The sequence below is a fragment of the Crocuta crocuta genome, unplaced genomic scaffold (assembly GCF_008692635.1).
Source record: "Crocuta crocuta isolate KB4526 unplaced genomic scaffold, BGI_CrCroc_1.0 scaffold373, whole genome shotgun sequence".
Classification (NCBI taxonomy): Eukaryota; Metazoa; Chordata; class Mammalia; order Carnivora; family Hyaenidae; genus Crocuta; species Crocuta crocuta.
In genome coordinates this window covers 8,991-16,102 of record NW_027531911.1, presented here as the reverse complement: position 1 = coordinate 16,102, position 7,112 = coordinate 8,991, and the positions used below count along the sequence as shown (strand labels likewise).

Sequence of the window (7,112 nt, the reverse complement as noted above, 5' to 3'; positions counted from 1 at the left end):
GTGGAATTAGATTTAGAACTCACATTATCTAGCTCAAAGTCTAGAATATTTATGTTGTATTTTATTCTTTTTTAAAAAATATTTTTATTTATTTCTAGGAGAAAGAGAGAGAGAGAGCGTGAGCAGGGGAGGGNGTTTCAAAGCATTGTGATCTGACAGTGTGCATGGTATGATCTCTATTCTTTTATATTTATTGAGGGCTGCTTTATGTCCCAGTATGTGATCTATCTTGGAGAATGTGCCATGCGCACTTGAGAAGAAAGTAAATTCCCTGGCCTCAGGATGTAAAGTTCTAAATATATCCGTCAGATCCATCTGGTCCAATGTGTCTTTCAAGTCCATTATTTCTTTAGTGAAAAAATATAGAACGCTTCACGAATTTGTGTGTCATCCTTGCGCAGGGGCCATGCTAATCTTCTCTGTATCGTTCCAATTTTAGTATATGTGCTGCCGAAGCGAGCACCATACTTCCTGATATTTCTTAATGGTACATTGATTTTATCATTCAAAACCCCAAAAAAATTAAATGTAAGTACACCAAGCTCAGTTTAATTTTACACTGCAATTTTAAAATACTTAAAATTAAAAAGTGGAAATTTTCATCTATTTTCCTTTCTTTATAAATATTACCTCAACAACAAAAACAAAAATACCCACAGACATTCACAATGGCCCATTGTGTTATATGATGAAGTTAAAATGTCTAATGCAGATACTTATTTTTTATCTCATTCTTTTTATATACATGTTTGTTCATGCTTTATAATGTAGCAAGTGAATACATTTCCATATTATGTAAGTTCAGTTATTTACTTATTCATACACCCAGTAATTATTTATGAATGTGCAAGCACTCTTCTGTGCGCTTAGAATCTGTTGTGAAAAAAACTTCAAATGATCTCTGCACTCAACATTTTAGAAAGGACAAGAATAAAATAGTGTAATAAATAATACAGTATATTATAAATATAAAATAATTTGCTATATAACAAAGTATAAGGTATAGAGGTTATGGGAAATTAGGGTAAATAGCATCAAATAAGTTGGAAACATTGAATACAGGGTAGTTGGGTTGGCATCATTAAGAAAGTGGTATTTGAGTAAAAATATCAAGGAGGTGAAATTGGAGGAAGTTATACAGAGGAAGAACATTCCAGATGGAGGCAACAGACAGAACAAAGATTATATGGCAGGTTAGTGCCTGGTGTGTTCTAGAATCAGCAGAATCCAGTGTTGCTATAGCAGAGGGGATCTGGAAGAGAGAAGAGATAAGGTCAGAGATGGGTTAGAGATAGGTAGTATTTAACCATGTGAATTTGTCCTTTGTCCTAAGGGAAATGGGAAACCAATGGGAAATTTGTAACAGAGATGTGGAATGATTTGCATTTTATAAGAGTAATTCTTATTATGAGTATAAAGAATAAGATGGAATCTGAAACATCAGTTAAAAGGCTGCTGATGTAAATCCATATGGCATAGAGTAAGGTATCATAGTTAAGGTGATTTAATTGTGAACCTTGAAAAAAATTTATATAGGGGTGCCTGTCTGGCTCAGGCCATGGAGCACGAGACTCTTGATCTTGGGGTTGTGAGTTCGAGTCCCACACTGGGTTACAGATTACTTAAAAATATTTGTAAAAAAAGAAAACAATTCATATATTTGTTGTGAAAAAAAGGGGTGTAGCAAATTATTTCAAGCTTTGCAACTGAACAACTGGAAGGGTGAAGTTAGCATTAATTTTGAAGTGGAAAACTGCAGACTGAGTGAGGATGAGGTCAGGCTGGAATAACATAAGAAATTCAGCTTTATACATGTTAACTTTGAGATGTTAATTGTATCCCCAAATTTCTATGCTAAGTATGTTTTGTGATATAAAATTTCAGAAGTCAGAAGATAGGCTAAGGCTTACAATTAGAAGTTGGGGGAAATCAACATATAGATGATATTTAAATCCAAGAGGCAGGATTAAATCCCCAAGGGAGAGGGTAAAGAAAGAGAAGAAGGTAGGAAGGAGTACTGAATCCTGGAATTTTCCAATCATAACAGGATGGGGAGAAGTGGAAAGATGAGAGAGGAGAACAGATTGGGGTGCTGGGATAAAATGGGGAAAGTATGTAAAATGAGTGGGGTGAATTATGTGACATATAATGAGCTTGACAAGAACAGTTTTAGTGAAGCCATGTTGATAAAGGTTGGTTAGACCAGAGACTGTAAAAAGCTTTGGAGACATAAGGTAGAGCCAGTTCTTTCAAGGATTTTTAATGGAAAGGGGAGAAGAGAGAAAAGGGGTGGTATCTAGAAGATAAATGAAATCAGACAAAGGATTATTATTAAAATGGTAGAACCAACATGTATTTAAGTGATAATGGAAATGATTCAGTAGAGGAAAATAAATGATGTAGAACAGTAATGGGAGATTTGTGAGACTGATAACCTTCAGTAAAAGAAAGATAATGAATTACAAATGTGTCTTTGAAAGGACCTGACTGAGACATGAACAATTAACATATTGTAGCAGATCTGGAAGCAGAAAATAAAGGTAAGGAAACTAGTAGGTGAGTCATTGAGTACTTAGAGTATATGGAATACTTAGAGTATAATCCTTTGTAATTACTGGATTTCTTCAGTGAAGTAGGAGCCAGGTTGTAAATTAAAAGGTGCACAGAGAGGTGCCTGGGTGGCTTAGTCAGTTAAGCATCTGACCCTTGATCTCAGCTCAACTCTAGATGTCAGGGTTGTGTGGGGGTGGGCACCTCATGTGTCAGGCTCTGTGCTGATAGCTCAGAGCCTGGAGCTTGCCTCAGATTCTGTCTCCCTTTCTCTCTGCCCCTTCCCTGCTCAAGCTCTGTCTCTCAAAAATAAATGTTAAAATGGGGCGCCTGGGTGGCTCTGAAGTCGGTTAAGCTTCTGACTTTGGCTCAGGTCATGATCACACGGTTTGTGGGTTCAAGCCCCGCATCAGGCTCTGCACTGACAGCTCAGAGCCTGGAGCCTGTTTCAGATTCTGTGTCTCCCTCTCTCTCTGCTCCTCCCCTACTTACACACTGGCTCTTTCTGTCTCCCTTTTTCTCTCTCTCAAAAATAAATAAACATTAAAAAAAATCTTTAAAAAATAAATAAATGTTAAAAGATATATATAAAAAAAGAAAAAAGTTGCACAGAGAAAAGTACAAATTTGGAGAGTCAGAATGTGTGAAATAGTTGTCAAGAAGGGGAGAGTAAAAAGCAAAAGAACAGTTAAATTGCTCAATAGCAGTACAAAATTAATAGTGATTAATTTAAAATATAACTTGTATGCTTAATCCTCTTTTTTTGGGGTTGTTCCCTCAAAAGTGTTCAACAAGTACCACATATTTGGCATTTACCAACCTAAATCATCTAGCATTTGCTTTCTCTTATGTCAAGTGTCTATCATAGTTGATTTTTAATATACAAGGAAGATCTCCTTTCCTTTCTTTTTTTTTTATGTAATTCTTTTTTTTTTTAGAGAGGAAAATCTCCAATTCTAAACTAATTAATTCCTGTCAATATTTAAGACACAAGTACAGGCTAAAGCCCATCCAAATGCTACATATTAACTGATTCACACACTTCAACCAATGCCTAGTGATAGTAATTTTATATTTCATAAAAATTAAATTATTTTAGATTTGAAAATAAAGATTAAAAATATATAAAATAATTCTAGAAGTAACATGTATTATAATTTTATTTTGAAATAGCCCAAATTTATGTTGGTGTTTAATTTTTGTTGTTCTTTTAATTATTGCTGAATAAATTTCCATCATCCAAAGTATCAAAGTATTTATCAGGATCATTTCTGCCATGACCTAGTCATTCCTCCATACAACCCGACCTCAACCACTACATACATATTTTCTTTATGGATTGAATATGATTAATTTCATCACAGGAAAATGTTTATTATTTAGTATAAAATTCTAAATCTTGAGATCTTGCTAGTGCTACCAAAAGCTATATTTGAAGAACATTGTCATTTACTCTTTATTAAGCAATATATTTGACAATCTGTGTTTCAGTCACTATAGTAATTAGAGCAAAAGAGGCTGTTTAATTATTAATGATTTTTAAAAGCAACAGCAACATTTTATATTATTTGAAATAATAATAATATCAATTACTAGAAGGAAAAAAATTCCAATGTATTTTAATGTGTTTCAATCAATAAATCTACATTTTAGTCAATAAAGTAAAATACTTTTCTTACATGATACTTTTTCTTATAGAATAAATTTCACTAATAAGATACTCAAAGTTGTTAAATAATTACTTAATAGGAGTGATTTCTGAACTATATTTTAAGTGCTACTAGAAAATATAGACATATTAAAAAGGAAATATCAAATGTAAGTTTATTGCTTCATGCTAATGGATGCTATGTTCTTTTAAAATTTATATAGAATACATGAAGTCTACAATATGAATGTATACAATGAAGAGATTTAATATCTTATCCGATCTCATGATAAAATTTGTATTACTAATACAGTACCTAAGAAATTGACCTTCCTATTCCTACCAATCAACTTTCAGTTTGCTCTGACTTTTCAGTTTTTACAGATTACTTGCCTATGTATAGTCTAAGAAAATATCTCTTCTGACTATTTGCACCTTAATAAATTTAGCAAATTGTATTTGGAATTTTTTCAGAGAAAGGGATGACATAACATTTTTAACATCCTCATGGTCAATTTGGAGTTATAAACTCCTTTAAAAATCACATTAGTTAACACACTTTCATGCTAAAACACTCAACAAACCAGGAATAGAAGGAATATACCATGACATAGTAGACCATAGTAGAAAAACCCATAGCTCATAGTGTACTCTTTGGTGAGATGGAAAGCCTTTCCTTTATGATCAGGTGCAAGACAAGGAGGACCACTTTCATCACTTCTACTCAAGATAATACCAGAAGTTTTCCACAGACCAATTAAGCAAGAAAAAGAAATAAAAGTCAGCTAAACTGGAAAGGAAGAAATAAATTTATATCTGTTGCAGATGGCATGAGCTTATCTGTAGAAAATCTTAAAAACCCTACAAAAAATATTAGAACTAATAAATGAATTCAGCAAGGTTAAAGGATATAAAACACACCATACTTCCACTTTATATACTAGTGAAAAATCCCAAAGGAAATTAGAAAAAAATTATTTACAACATTGAAAAGAAATAATGCTTGGCACTGCTAGGAATTGACCNGAAACTAATTTGACAATAAACTATTTGTTAAAAAATAAATAAATAAATAAATATAAATAAATAAATAATTAATTAATTAAAAAAATAAAAAAAAATAAATAATGCTTGGGATCAACTTAACCAAGGAGATGAAAAGAGCTGTATGTTGAAACCTACAGAATATAGCTGGAAGAGGCAATGATGACACAAATAAATAGAAAGACACCTTGTTTTCATGGATTAAAGACAATACTGTTAAGACATCAGTATTATACAAAGGAATCTACAGAGTCAATGCAATTCCTTTTTTTAATTAATATAATTTACTGTCAAATTGGCTAACATACAGTGTAAACAGTGTGCTCTTGGTTTTGGGGGTAGATTCCCATGATTCATCACTTCCATACAGCACCCAGTACTCATCCCAACAAGTGCCTTCCTCAATGCCCATCACCCACTTTCCCCTCTCCCTCACCCCCATAAACCCTCAGTTTGTTCTCGGTATTTAAGAATCTCTTGTGGTTTGCCTCCTCCCTCTCTGTTTGTAACTATCTTTTTCCCTTCCTTTCCCCCATGGTCTTCTGTTTAGTTTCTCAAGTTCCACATCTGAGTGAAAACATATGATATCTCTCTATGACCGACTTATTTCACTTAGCATAATACCCTCCAGTTCTATCCATTCATGTTGCTGCAAATGGCCAATAAATGAAGCAACAGAAAGAGAAATCAAGAAATCGATCCCACTTACAATTGCACCAAGAATCATAAAATACCTAGGAATAAACCTATCCAAAGATGTAAAAGATTTGTATGCTGAAAACTAGAGTCAATGCAATTTCTATCAAAATCCTGTTGAGACTTTAACTACTCCATGATTTTGCTTCCTCAGAATTAATTTTGTGTGCTAAGGGGCTGGTTGAATGGACACTAGCTTGTCTCCCAAGTGCATGCCCTAGATAACATCCTGGAGAGTCACAAGGAAGTTTAAGTTCCTAATATGTCTTCCTCAACACCCCTGGTGATATTCTCTTCTGCCTTAACTCCTTTCTCCCTGTGTGCCCTTTAAATAAGAACCCTACTGATTTTACCAATCCCCTATTGTTTGGGGTTTGAATTTACCAATCCAGCCTTAGCCCAGGAAACCTTAAAAACACTCCCCTCTGTGAACACTAATAAAAACATATTCCCCAGGTCCTGCCCCTCACACTCTGCACCCTGTCTTTACCTCCCCATGCAGTCACCTCTAGACATGCTGTTGTACCTTTTCCAAGACCTTTGAGTAACAAACTTCTCTATTTCCCCTTCCCCTGAGGTCTTTGTTGAGCTGTGCTTGCCATCATTCACCTGGGGCTCTATTTAACACTTGTTAATTTAACAAAACAATTACAAATCCTAATGATGTTTCTTTGTAGAAATGGAAATCCATTCTAAAATTCATATGGAATCTTAAGGGAACTCAAATAGCCAAAACAGTCTTGACAAAGAACCAAGTTGAAGGTCTTAATACTGTCTGATTTCAAAGCTTACACTAGTGTGATTTCTACATTGTTATGGTATTACTGACATAAACAGAGACATATACACCACTAGCATAGAATAGAGAGCTGAGAAATCAGCCCTCATACATATGAGTGAATGGTTTTTGACAAGGGTGAAAAACCCATCCAACATGAAAAGACAATGTTTTCAACAAATGAATGTAGGAAAACCAGATGTCTACAGGCAAAGAAATAAACTTGGACTGTTAAACACATTTAAAAAATTAGCTGAAATTCATTGATTACAAATGCAAGAAGTAAAATTATAAAACTCTTAGAAAATGGGAAAAGTTTTGGCAATGATTTCTTGGAAATAACAGCATTAGCAATGCTAAAGTACAAGCAATAAAACAAAAAATAAATAAATTGTA

The 7,112-nt window shown here is 33.7% G+C and overlaps 1 non-coding gene across 1 annotated transcript; it reads right to left on the bottom strand.

Moving 5' to 3' along the window:
- Window positions 1-356: 356 nt before the first annotated feature.
- On the bottom strand, window positions 357-463 carry LOC144240399 (U6 spliceosomal RNA). The gene has a single exon (XR_013337704.1). It is a non-coding gene; the product is annotated as a U6 spliceosomal RNA (small nuclear RNA).
- Window positions 464-7,112: the final 6,649 nt, after the last annotated feature.